Source organism: Alligator sinensis, unplaced genomic scaffold (assembly GCF_000455745.1).
Source record: "Alligator sinensis unplaced genomic scaffold, ASM45574v1 scaffold344_1, whole genome shotgun sequence".
Classification (NCBI taxonomy): Eukaryota; Metazoa; Chordata; order Crocodylia; family Alligatoridae; genus Alligator; species Alligator sinensis.
Genome location: NW_005842427.1, coordinates 529,785 through 542,958, shown reverse-complemented (window position 1 = coordinate 542,958; position 13,174 = coordinate 529,785). Strand labels below are relative to the sequence as shown.

Sequence of the window (13,174 nt, the reverse complement as noted above, 5' to 3'; positions counted from 1 at the left end):
CCATCTGCCTGCGAAACTGTGTCAAGGCCAGGCAATATGGGACAAATGCTGTCGTGGAGTCATTCAAGCCAGGACTGGGACTTGATATTTACATTTTGGGACTGTCCCATCCAATAAGTGGTCACCTTAGACTTGGGGGAATGCCTGCTGACTAGCACTATAGCACCCTTGTGCCCCAGCCAACCCCTCTGAAACACACCGAGCCAGGCTAGAGCAGCCCCGGGCTGGCAGGCTGACTCCCTGGGCCCCATGCCAGATGCGGTTGCTTCGACCCGACACAACATGCTGTGGTCCCGGGGGGATCACGTGCAAGTGCCACACCTGGGAGTAATAAACTCCAGCACAAACTGTGCTGGAGTTTATTCATTCGCATTAATAGCACATGTAGACAGGCCCACTGAGGCTGGGAATAATTTCTATTCTTTTATTATACTGTTTTATCTCAGATACTTATTAACTTTCATCCTGTTCTCTCTATCACCTAGGTTCTTTTCTGCCACCTTAAACCAAGTCTTTACTACAAACTTTTACTGACACGGCGATACGTTTCATATGTGGTATGATATGTGACTGACAAAGATGTATTGACTATAGTCCCTTGGTAGGGTCAGTTCTGCCAGCAGACCTGTAATTCTGCCAGCAGCGGGGTTTTTTCTCTCCATGGGAGATGGAACATAATAAATTATCAAGAGGGGAATTTTGACATTATAAACTGCATCCGTGCTACAAGTGCTTTGCTGGGGTACTGTGCTAGTACAGCTATATCAGCAAAGCATTCCTGATGCAGATCTGCTTGGAGTGAGTTTTGGGTGTGGCTTTTAGATTGTGGTTTTAGGTTGCATCACTAGGAGCATAAAGTGCAAGATACAGGAAGTGATAGTGCATCTTTACTCAGAACTGCTTAGGCCCCGTCTAGGGTATTGTGTGTAATTTTGGACTCCACATTTTAAAAAGGACATGGAGAAGTTGGAGAGGGACCAGAGAGCAACAAAAATGATAGAAGGCTTGAAAAGCAAGGCATACAAAGAGAAGTTGTAGAAACTCCATCATTGGAGGTGTTCAAGAAGAGGTAGGATAAGCACTGGTCAGGGTTTATGTAGGACTAGCTATGCCCATGCTATTCTATGGGTATTTCCTATGCTTTGGGGCTTTGCTGGTTGCCACATGGGACTGGGAAGGAATTTTTCCCCCTCTTCTTGCAACAAGTGTCAGGGGATTTATTTTTGCCTTCCTCAGAAGCATTGGGTGTTGGCTGCAGCCAAGGCTGCAGATTTTGAACGGGGTGGGACAGTGCTCCTGCTGGGGCTAAAACCCAGAGGTTTCTGGCTAGAGGATCTTACCCCTCCACTCGGAGTCAGACTAATCACCACATTTTGGGTCAGGAAGCAATTTTATCCCAGGGTCAGATTAGTACAGATGGGGGGTGGGGTTTGCTGTCATCTGTAGCAGGGGGTATGGCCCTTTTCTTTGGATCTCCCAAGCATATTTTAACAACACTCGTAGCAGCGGGACACTGACTGCAGTTGTCCCCCTACTTTACTTGTGGCAGGTGCCTTGTAGTTGTGTGACAGGGTTGATTGTTTAGTTTTATTAATAAGTTAGACGAGGATTTGTATGCAATGGTTTGGATAAGGACGAGCTTGCCTCATCAAGCGGGGGTTTGGACTAGATTAGGGGCCAAATTCAGCCCACAGAGCCGTGGCACCCTCCCACAGGGCTCTCCATAGGTTGGGAAATCTGGCATCAGGGGAGCAGTGGCAATTAATACTGCCTTTGCTCCCCACTGCCAAATTCCCAAGCCCCATGAGGCTGGATTGGAGTTGGGCCATGCCCCCTCCCCCCTGAGCAGCTGGATCAGGGCTGGGCTACACTCTCTCCCCCTGCATTGCCAGATTGGGCCTGAGAATGGACTGGGCACTACCTATCTGGCCCATGTGGCAAAAGGTAGGGACCACTGGATTAGATGACCTCTGGAGGACCCTTCCAGTTCTACCCATATTGTATTTTTCCTCAAGGAGCCTCATTTGAGCTTTGTTGGATGGTGCTGGCTAGGAAGGGGCCTGAACTACATTTCAAGTTTGAAATCCTCAAATTTGTGGGTGAATCTTGGAATATAAACCAGGATATCTGAGTTTTGAAGCTGTTCCCTATCCCCAGTGTATCAGATGTGCATTAATGGGGTATTTATAGGGACTCTCCTAAAATAGTGAAGTAGTGAGCTTTGCATCCAGTTCACTATAGGCCAAAACATCACAATATACCACTGCCTGTATCTCAGATCCTCATCCTCACAGACAGGGTGAAGGTTTCCTCCTAATTTCCATTTCACTTCTTTCCTGCTTCCCAATCCTTTCAGCTCTTCCTCTCAGACACTGTGCCTTTGTTACACACTGTCCCTTAAAGCCTGTAGCACTTTTCTTGTCCCCTTCTGTCAGCTAGCCTTCACTCATGCTTTGAATCTTACTTCAAAACTTTCTACCCAAGTTCAATTAATCCCTTGTCTCATCAAATATCTCTTCCTCACGTTCCTGAACTGTTGTCCCACAGCTCATGTATGCTTGTCCCATCTCTCAGATAGTAAGATCTGTGAGATTGGAATGTGCCTTACTCCATTAAGTTCTGTAAACTGACATTAGTTAATCACAGTGGGCATGTCTATATGTGCAAATGCTGTGGGGTGAGTCTATCCCAGAGTCAATTACTTGAGTAAACCCACCTCAGGCAGGCATCTACACATGCAGGGAGCGGGAGCAGATTTGCTGCTCCTGGCACCAGTCTGCTTCCGCTCCCTCTGGTCCTGCATCGGTCACCTGAAGCAGGCAAGGGGAGCTCTAGGCTCAGGGGCTGGCAGCGAGCACAGGTCCAGGAGACAGCTGTCATCTGGTGAGGGCTACAGGGGTCCACCACCAGAGCCCAGGCAGGGACAATGTCCCCCTGCCCTGGCAGCAGGGAGCTCCCTGCCCCCACTCTGCACTCATGGAGCGAGGGCTGGAAGATGATTGTTCCCAGCTCCATGATCATGGACCAGGGGCTGGGAGCCCCTTGCTGTTGTCCCCACCTGGGCTCCAGTGACAGAGTCCACCTCAGCAGCAGGCAGCTCCTGGGGGCAGAGAACAATCTCCCACCCCCTGTCAGCCATCTTCACATGACTTACTGTGCAGTAATTACTCCTGAGTAAATTTGCTACTTGTATTCACAGTTAGCAAATTTACTCAGGAATAGATTAAATGACTGTGCAGTAAGTGTCTGCATGTGTAGACAGCGATGCTTACTGTGCAGTAATTTGTTCTTAATTTGAGTGAAGCGTCTCATGTTGACACGCCCAGTGGCCCCAAATCTTAAGGTCCAAATGTGGGTTTTATAAGAGGTACTAGCAAATTGCCCATCAAGAATAATGGGAGGGAGGGGGGCAGCGGGGACAAAGCCCCGCATTGGCCCCATGCCTCACCTTCCCCCCCCGCCGCTCCTCATTCCTCATCCGGCCACACTCTACCCCTGCCCCCCGCCCACTCCTGCTCACCCCCCCAAAAAGCCCATTACTTGCACAGACATTCCTGAGGTAGCTTGCATACTCCTAGCAGCATGGCTTCACAGTACTGAGCTCAGCATAGGTTAACTGCCCAAACCTTGGACTGGTTTGCAGCTTGTGCTGCCCTCTGCACTGCCATAGCTATGCTGCTATCAAACCCAAGCTGGGGAAAAACTAGCTTACTTGTATACCTCTATATGAACTGCAGTCACACCTTTGACTTCAGGGTAGACCTCACCAACTCCTGACTTAGGCAAATTCCCACCAAAGTCCTTGGAAGTTGGAGATCACTCAGAAGGTATTTATAATGTGCTAAGATTTGGCCCACTGATTTAAATTACAGGCTGCCCAAGTAAGGACACACAAAAAAATGAGTATAGCACTCAGGATTTACCTCAAGACTACAAACAATATTGTGAAAGGTATATGATTGTAGGGTCACAAACAAAACAGAACTCTCATGCATACAGACAATAGGTGAAGAGATGTTGTGGATAAAGCACCACTTGTTTGGCTAATCAAAAATCCTGTCTTTGGTACCTTTATATTGCAAGACAACTACACAAAAAGAGGGTTGATGGTCTGGCTTTTCAGACTATTTAGCACTACATGACCAGATTTTGGCTAGGGTTTACAAAGTAAAAACCCCAGGACTTGAGGGAAGATCAGGAAATAGAATGTTTAAACTGTGAGATTCAAGGAGAGTCCAAGATATACAGAAAGAGGTTCAGAAGAGTTGCGTCTTAATGAAAAGGAAGGGTTGGTTTATCTGAAATTTCTGTAAGTTTCTTCTGAGGAATTTATAACCTGTTTCTGTAACAGGAGTTTTCCTGTTGAAAGAAACAAGATGCCTGCATATTTTGTATGACGAAATCATATTAATAAAGTACCTGACTCTGTATGATTGATTTCTCCTTCAGTGAGCAAATAACCTGCAAGGTTATATACCAGAAATACACTAGCACCTTGGAAGCAGGCAACATGAATAAAAATGTCCTTAAGTAACCCAAAATCTTGTTATATGTGGTCAAAAATTCCAATATTTCTATAAGACTGTACCATGCTAAATTGCATCCAAAACTGCTTCATCAATATCTTTTCCTTATATAAGAAGCCTGCCATTATGGATTCATGTACCAAGAAAAAGTTTTTATGTTAGGCAAATGGAATTGAAGAGGTTTCAGATTTACTGCCCAATCTCATTGCTTTTTAATGTGGGAGAAAGCCCTGTTCAACAGTCCAATCTAATGACCTAACTGCATGTACTATGTATTCATGTCCAGAGGGCAAAGCTTTTTTAAATTGCAATCCCCTGAAATGGCAAAGACTGAGTGTACAGATAATAGTGTGTTGTTTGATCGTATTTGGATAAAGTGCACCTTGATCTACTTAAAGAGTTGATAGTGTTAATTATGATTTACTGTTTGAAGAATGTGAGTCCTGGAATGATCAGAAAAAGACTTACATACTAGCTTACATTCACATTTAACAATAAACAAGTGGAGGTGGGTTCAAATTCCCAAGTGCAGGACCTAAATTTTCCCAGTGTTCTGTGGTGTCTGATTTCAAGGTTCTGGTTCAGGTTTACCAATCAAGATCCTGTAACATACTATAAGTGGATTACGAAGAAATTGAGAAAGAACTAATACTTGACAAACTGATTTTTGTGGTGGGAGAAGATGCACTAGGATTACATATAATAGGTGAGTGGTGCTTAACCTATGGCCCTTGGGCTGGATCCGGATCATGGGACTGGCCTCTGGCCCACAGAACTGTGTAATCTGGTGTGTGGCGCTCCCCACAAGTCTGGAAATTTGGCAGTGGGACATGGTGGCAGAATTAATTGCTCCCAGTCACAGCAATAAATGCTCCCATCAGTCCCCTTGCCACCAAATATCCAGACCTGTGGGGAGTCCCACGGGCTGGATGATATGGCTCAATGTGGATGGATCTGGCATGCAGGATTGGGCTGACGTGAAATTGTTCTGTGGTCAGATCTGGTGTGCCCAGATCACACCTGCAGACTAACCCTGAGCATAAGGCTGGATAGGCTGAAAACCCCTGTAGTAAGTGATTACATATGGATCAGCTGACCTGGTCAAAAACACACCAAGCCATATGTTTTTGTCCTGTCTGAACCAACTCGTGAGATATTTTCTGAATGTTGACTTAGTCCCAGCTGCATTCCAGGAGAATTTTGTCTGAGTAAGGAGCTCAAGATATTGGTGCAGAGAAAAAGAACCCATTTAAAGAGATTTTGGCAAGTAGCTTCTGTTCCCAAATATAGCGTCTTAGCAGAGAGGAGTGTGTGTAGAAGGATCTGCAAAAGTGGATGTGTACAAAAGTGCATTAACATATTAAAAATATCATTGAGCATAACATATTCCTCTGCAGTTATGGAAACCATGAATGACACCATGGTTAACGCAAATGAACCAGAAACTAAAACTGACTGATGTAAGTTTGACTGTTCATACTGAAAAAAGTGCAAAAAGTAGCTGTTGTAACTTCTAGTGTTGGAAAAGTACACTTGCTTTTGAAATCCTCAGTTCTCAAAGCATTAATAAAAGGCCTTAGAAGCAGCAGAAATTGGAAAATACCAATTAATTTAGTTGTCTACAAATTTACACACAGTGACATACAGGGTGCATCAAAATGTGCAATTAGCAATTAGCATGTAGCAATAAACTCTGGCACAGTTTGTTTATTTCTACTGTTTGTGCCAGAGTTTATTGCTCCCGAGCGCAGTGTTTACACGTGCACTTGGGACAGCAGCATGCTGAAGTGGGGCACAACAGTCATGGCTGGCAGGAGGCCCAGCAGGTCAGCCTGCCAGCCTGGGGCTGCTCCGCCCTGGCTCAACATGCCATGGAGGGGCTGGTTGGGGCATGAGGGTATTACAGTGTGGGGCTAGCCAGCAGGCAGCCCCTGCTCTGTAGCACCCTCGTGCCCCAGCCAGCTCTAGTCACTGTCTACATGTGCATTTCAGAGCACATAACTAGTCTGCTGTAGGGACAGTACTTGTCCCAGATAGTACTATTCTACAGACGACTTAATTTACTGTGCCCTAATACAGGTGCATGTGTATACAGTAACACTTTACTGCGGAGCTAATTAGTCAGCTAAAACAAATTAGTCAGTCTAAAAACAATATTAATTAATCAGTCTAAAAACAAAAGGCCTTCCCTTGATTGTGTTTAAGGCTATCGAGCAACAGTCCCTTTCCTTTTGGCAAATATTGATGTTTTGGATGCAAATGTTCTATGATTTTATGTATTTTCAAAACACCAGTGAAGTAACACTTACTTCATTCCACTTATAAGACATCTTGAATGTTCATATTTTGAGATGTCTTGGGGTTTTTTTTTAAGTGAAACTATGTGTTTTAATCAAGCACAAGATCTATCATATACTCAGAGCAAAATCACTATTCAGGTCAACAGCATTCAAAACGCCCCTGGAGATGTATGAATAGGGCAATAAACATTTTCCACATGTACTGGAACTACTGAAACATGCATAATTTCTGGGATGAGAGTCAAGACAAACAGAAGTGGCGTAACATATTAAAATACTGGCCACACGTCCACTGCATTGATTACATTATACCTCTGAATTATTAAATGTTTCTAAAGCAAATAAAATCTAGAAGAGCAGACAAGAAAGCGATATTGAGACATGACTCACTGCACGCTGAATCAGACTGGATTGCCAATGAAACTCATTCAGCAGCAAACAAAAATAATTTTATAAACTTCAAGCTTCAAGATTGTTTTGGCAACAGATGGAAATTTTTAGGCCCCAGTCCTGTAAAGGTTTGTACACGTGTTTAATTTTATTTACACAAGTGGTTCTATCAGCTGATACTAATTTGAGTAAAGTTTGGCTAACATGTATGCACGTGTTTAACTGTATTCGTGTGAGTAGCAGCCATGAACAGAACTACTCTTAAGAAAAAACATGCATGCATTTTATTAAGATCAAGATCTTATTTACCTCTGGTGAGACAGATAATCATTTTTACTTTTTAGTTGAAATATGGCTACAATGAAGCAATAGCAGCATTACAAGATATGTGCCATTATGAGATATGTGGCCTGTTATTTTATAACAAGAATAGAGGTGTTGTTATTAGTACACTAAAGTTATAATATAGTGAAATACAGATTTGATTGGCCAGATCAATACTAATGGCTTGCAAAATAAATTTCAGCATATGATTATGGTTTGTCACATGAAAGTTTCTCTTCAGACCCTTGGGACACCACGATCTATACAAGTAAGAGAACGCAAAGTTAGTTCTGTTATAATTTTCTTTACTATGAGACACAACGTCAATGGCAATTACAGGCCCAAATTTTGGGTACATGAGGCTTCTTTGCGTTTTGCAAGCAGTTAAAAAGAGCCCTAAAATTTGACCTGTTTAAGAAGTACTTCTAAGATTCATAAGGACACAGTATAAAAGGTAACGGCTGCAACCTTTAATCTGAAAACCGATTATTGTACAATCCAATTTTAAAATCAGTTGTTTTAGAATTTTATGGCTTATTTTCACTTGACAGACACAAAAATTCTAATATCATAAAAGCTTAAGTCTGTCTGTCTGTCCGTGACGCTTTATTTGCACTCTGATAGGCTGCCGGAAACAGCCAATTGGAGTGCTCCAAGCGTGGGGGAGGACTGCCATGATTCCGAAGCCATGCCAAGGACTGGACAGATGGGCGGGGAGCCAGGGCCAGCAGTGCTGGCTTCAGCTCCCACACCACGCTCCCTGCAAGAGGCAGAACAGCGGCAGCATGGGACGTTAGGTGGAGGCACTCCATCCCAGCCCTCCCCACCCCCACTCCGTCATTCTTGACGGGCAATTGGCTAGTTAGATCATAAGAGCATTAAGGAGGAGCAATTTTAATGTTTTCAGACTCAGAAGATATTTGAACAATTTATTTTACATTTTGTGGAAAAGTTCTGCTACCTACTGAGGGGAAAGTGTTATGAATTTAAAGATTTTTATTTTTAGAATGAAAAGGCGGCTAAAAATCTGTCTTAAAATGAAGCTTTGCATGTCAATATTATAAGGTAATCTGGATAGGAATAAGACTGATTTCTGCCCATTTTTTTCCCTTTAGATTTTTCTTTTATTAAAAAAAAAGTGTTTTAAGTGTTTCTTCCATATGATTAATATATTAGAAATTCTTTTTTTTTAAGTACCCTATTTTTCTGTAAATGCTTTGGGGATAACAGGAGAACTAGTAGCTGTATTAAAGAAGTTAAATTTGATTAAAAGGAAACTGAGAATAAAGTGACTTCCTTGGCAGGAAGGGTATTTTTAAGCTGAACTCTTTTTAACTTGAATGTCTGACAAAGTTGGGAGAATTTTGGAAAGTTGTTTACTAAAGATAAGCAATTTAGTACACTTCTACCAAGAGCTATGATGTCTCAGGCAGAGGAGACAAAGTGTGGTATTTTGAAAGTAAAAAAATAACTAGAATTTTAAAAGATGATAATCCCTTTAGGCCTTTTTATGAGTCATAAAGAGACGGATAAAGCTCAAAGCTCATTCATCCCTCTCCCCTCCCCAATAATTTTAACTCCTTCACTCTAAGGGAAGAGAAAGGAGGGTGTTCTGGCTGGCATTTAGGAGTTCTATTTTTGGCTCTGAAAGCATTTTCCTGATCAAGTCCTCCTTTCTGTGCCTTAGTTTTCTGTTTGCAAACTAGGGATAACCTTCACTTAGCGCTCAGGGGGATTGTGAGATTGAATATATGAATATGTCAAAAGCAAAACTAGCCAGGAGGTTCTGGGGAGCAGATATTCACACCTCGCAGACAGTTACCTCAGTTCTGTCTTCTCAGTGGTTTAATACTTTGCACTAGTAGAGGCCGGGAACTTATCTATGCACAACTGATTGATGTGCCACTGCCTGCAGCCTGAGAACTGTTAGAAGAGTGCACAGATGAGCGCTGGCAAGCCTGGTTCCTGTCAGGATCTTCTCGTCCCTGTGAAGAGATACAGCAATAATAAAAGAATATGACTGACGTGCAATGCATAGGCGCGGGGGTCACGTGCGCCCCATGAGAGTGCTGGTTCCTCCCTTGTCAGCGAGTGCTCCAGCTGGTAGGGAGGCATGCAGAGTGCTAGTGCCTCCCCTGAAATTGGATCTGCTGGCAGCTCCTGGTTGCCAGCTGGCTGCTGGGGGACCCACCCCACTAGTCGCAGGCTGGCCGCTAGGGGACCCCCCGAACCCCAGTCATGCCCCGCTGGTGCCCCCCGACTTGGGAGGCACCAGTCGCCTCTGACGCAATGAATCCAGGCTTACCTATGAAGACCTCCAGAATCTAGTGAATTGCCCTTACATCATGGAGTGCCTCTTGAGGAGCAGCCAAGGCTCCTAAACCATGGGGGCCATCACCTCAGTGCAAACAGCAGAGGCTCTGAACCAGCTCTGCTTGTTGGCTCCGACCAAGTGTGACAGGGCACATCGAACTCCCAGGCCTCCGGGACTTGCCTGCAGGATGCCAGTTGGGATAGGGGGAGCATCTGAACTCCCATTCCCATGAGCCTGGGGCATAAGGGGCTGGCCTGGTTGCATTTCTACAGCCCTGGGAGATTTGTAGACATAGGGAATCACCCTGTAGCGATGTAGTGACATGCTACATCGCTGTACAGCGCACTGTCGCTGTAGCAATCACATGGGTCCACACACGATCGCCAGAGATGTTGCTGTAGCCCGGTCCCGTTATAGCGTGCCACTACGGCGACAAAGGGGCCAAATCTAACCGTGCACCGTGTGCGTAGCGCAATAGCCACCCATAATGCGCCATGCTTAGTACTTCCAAAAAGAAGTACTAAAGCAAGCACTGTAGCACGCAACCATATGGTGAAGTGTAGTTGCACCCATAATAGTTATTAATCTGTCCTCAGTGGTTAACTGTTATTTTTTGGGGTTTTTTTGTGGGGGAAGGGGAAGGATAAAACAAACCAGCACTCGGTTATGGACCCTACTGGCCTGGTGACCCATAGTGGCCAACTCCCCTAGGGGCATGGGAGGCCGAGGGTTGACGGCCTGGCGCGTGGCCATGGGCAGTGGGGAGCGGGGCAGAGGGCTGGCACACACCCAGGCCCCAATGCCCTGGGCAAGGCGGCGGGGTGGGCACAGCTCCTCCAGGGCGCCCGGCGGCCCTGCCCCGTGGCTGGCAGGGCTGCTGTGCTGCAGCGCGCGCCGGGGTCACTGTGCCAAGCCCCGCGCGCGGCAAGGGGGTGCGTGCGGGGGACCTGGACACGCGCCCGCGGGCTGTGACGTGAGGGGAGGGTAGGGTTGCAGGAGGGCGGGGGGGTTCCAGCGTGGGCCGGCAGTAGGTAAGGAGCCGCGTGGCGCGCCGGGGGTGGGGGGCAGAGCACCCCGGCGCGCGCCTCTCCCCCGCCGGGCGCCAAGGGGCGCATGCGCGGGGCGGCAGGTCCCCCCCACCCCCCGGTGCAGCCTCCAGAGGGAGCAGCTCCCGGACGCGCTTTGCGGGGTTGCCCTGGCCTGCTCCCGCCCCCAGGTTTTGCCCGCGTGCTAGCCTTCATCCTGTCTCTACATGCACCTAGGATGGGGAGTAGCTGCTTGGCTACCAGCAAGGCAGTACTTGCATCGCCGCCGCCACACGTCCCCTGGTGCTGCCCCCGCTCGCTTGGGGCGGGCTTTCTGCCATCCCCTGTAGCTGCGGTCTTCATTGACCAATATGTTGTGTGGTGAGCCAGCAGTGTGCCCTAGTTGCCACAAAGGCTAACAGTATACTGGGCTGAATTGCTAAGTGTGTTGCCAGCAGATCAAGGGAAGTGATTATTCCCCTCTGTTCTGCACTGGTGAGGCCACATGGATTCATAGATAGTAGAGTCGGAAGGGACCACAAGGAACCATCGTGTCCGGCCCCCTGGCAGGAAAGAGGACCAAGGTCAAATGACCCCAGCCAGGTGTCTATCTAGCCTCTTCTTGAAGACCTCCAAGCTAGGTGACAGCACCACCTCTCGTGGAAGCCCATTCCTCAGGCCACCCTTACTGTAAAAAAAATTCTTCCTAATGTCTAACCTAAATCTACTCTCCACTAGTTTGCACCCATTATTCCTGATTACTCCCTGGGGCGCTCTGGTAAATAGCACATCTAGAGCACTGTATTCAGTTTTGGGTCCCCTGCTACAGAAAGATGTGGACAAATTGGAGAGAGTCCAGCGAAGGACAAGAAAAATGGTTCAGGGGCTGGGGCACATGATTTATGAGGTTAGGCTGAGGGAACTGGGGTTATTTAGTCTGAAGAAAAGAAGAGTGAGAGGGGATTTGATATCACCCTTCAACTACCTGAAGAGGCACTAAAAAGAGGATGGAGTTAGATTGTTCTCAATGGTGGGGGATGACAGAACAGGGAACAGTGGTTTCAAGTTGCAGCAAGGGGGGGGCAGGTTAGATATTAGGAAGAATTTTCTCACTAGGTGGGTGGGGAAGCACTGGAATGAGTTACCCAGCAAGGTGGTGGAAGCTCCATCCTTGGAGTGTTTCAAGACCCGGCTCAACAGAGTTCTGGCTGGGATGATCTAGTTGGGGCTGGTCCTGCTTTGAGATGAGATGAGATGTCCTCCTGAGGTCCCTTCCAGCTCTCATTTTCTATGATTTTATAAGTGGTGGAGGTTGATTTGGAGCAGCCCTTTTGGTGGTTTCTGTAAGCAGAGGCTGTGTGAGAGGGGTAAGAGAGCCTCCCCGCACCCCCTTACAGAGCAGGGGCATCTATTAGGGGTTGGTGTGTTATTAAGAATGCCTACACAGAGGCTTTGCACCAATTGAGTCCATTCTGCTTTCAATCTAGGTGCTATTTTTTCCCCTCCGGTAAAAAAGCTTGAGAGTAGGGTTTGGCTTGCAGTATGGAAAGCATCTTTTTTTTGACAGTCCCTGACACCTGGCGTTTGTACTTGCACATGTCACTCCTTGGTAAGGCAGCAACTGTTGGAAGGAGGTACATATTTGCCAGGCTGGCTCAACAAACCCTTGCTTTTTAGCATCCATGAGAATCCTTTGGGTTTTCATAATATTACCTCAAGCCTAAAGGGATGTCGCTTTTGGTGGCATGCAACACTGTATTAAAAAAAACAACAAACCAGCTCTGGCCATTTAGATGGTTGCTGGGTGTGTTAGCTCACTTGTGTATTTGTTTTGCTCCGTATATGGCACCAAGTCTCAAATCCTGCACCATTTTGTATTGTAGCAGTGAGGTCAGTGACTTAGCTGTAGCTGTCTAACAAGGGAAGCCATTCATAACTGTGGTCCTTGACCTTGAAAGACTGGATTGCATTCCTGACCATAAAATTAGAGTTTATTACATTTTACAGAGGAGAGAGTTTTGCAGGCAGGACTGGAATAACTCCCTCTTCATGGTGGCACCAAGCGGTTTGCAGAAATACTATGTTTATTACTAGAAACCACAAGTTCTCAGCGCAGTAGTTTCATGTAGTCTTGCTCTAGTGCCCTAGGAGTTGGTTGTGTTGTCATGTATTTGGTTTCTGTCAGATGTCTGAATAATTTAAGCAGGATGTTATGCCAAAATGGCTATCTTTTGTTCAACAGATTGGTTGCTTTGATATGGTCACAGTAATGTGCATTTTCCACCATCATGACAA

The 13,174-nt window shown here is 46.1% G+C and overlaps 1 protein-coding gene and 1 long non-coding RNA gene across 3 annotated transcripts in view; one reads left to right on the top strand and one right to left on the bottom strand.

Moving 5' to 3' along the window:
• The window catches only part of LOC112551331, a 13,238-nt gene extending 2,003 nt beyond the window's left edge, over positions 1-11,235 (bottom strand). Inside the window, exons 1-2 of the long non-coding RNA XR_003095618.1 lie at positions 11,113-11,235; positions 9,363-9,525 (exon numbers count right to left, since the gene is read on the bottom strand). This is a non-coding gene — a long non-coding RNA (uncharacterized LOC112551331). The remainder of the gene's footprint in view (positions 1-9,362; positions 9,526-11,112) is intronic.
• The window catches only part of B4GALT4 (beta-1,4-galactosyltransferase 4), a 62,110-nt gene continuing 59,775 nt past the window's right edge, over positions 10,840-13,174 (top strand). For both annotated transcript variants that reach the window (XM_006030161.1, XM_025211738.1), the window contains exon 1: positions 10,840-10,885. The gene's annotated coding sequence lies outside the window, so the exon portion shown is untranslated. The remainder of the gene's footprint in view (positions 10,886-13,174) is intronic.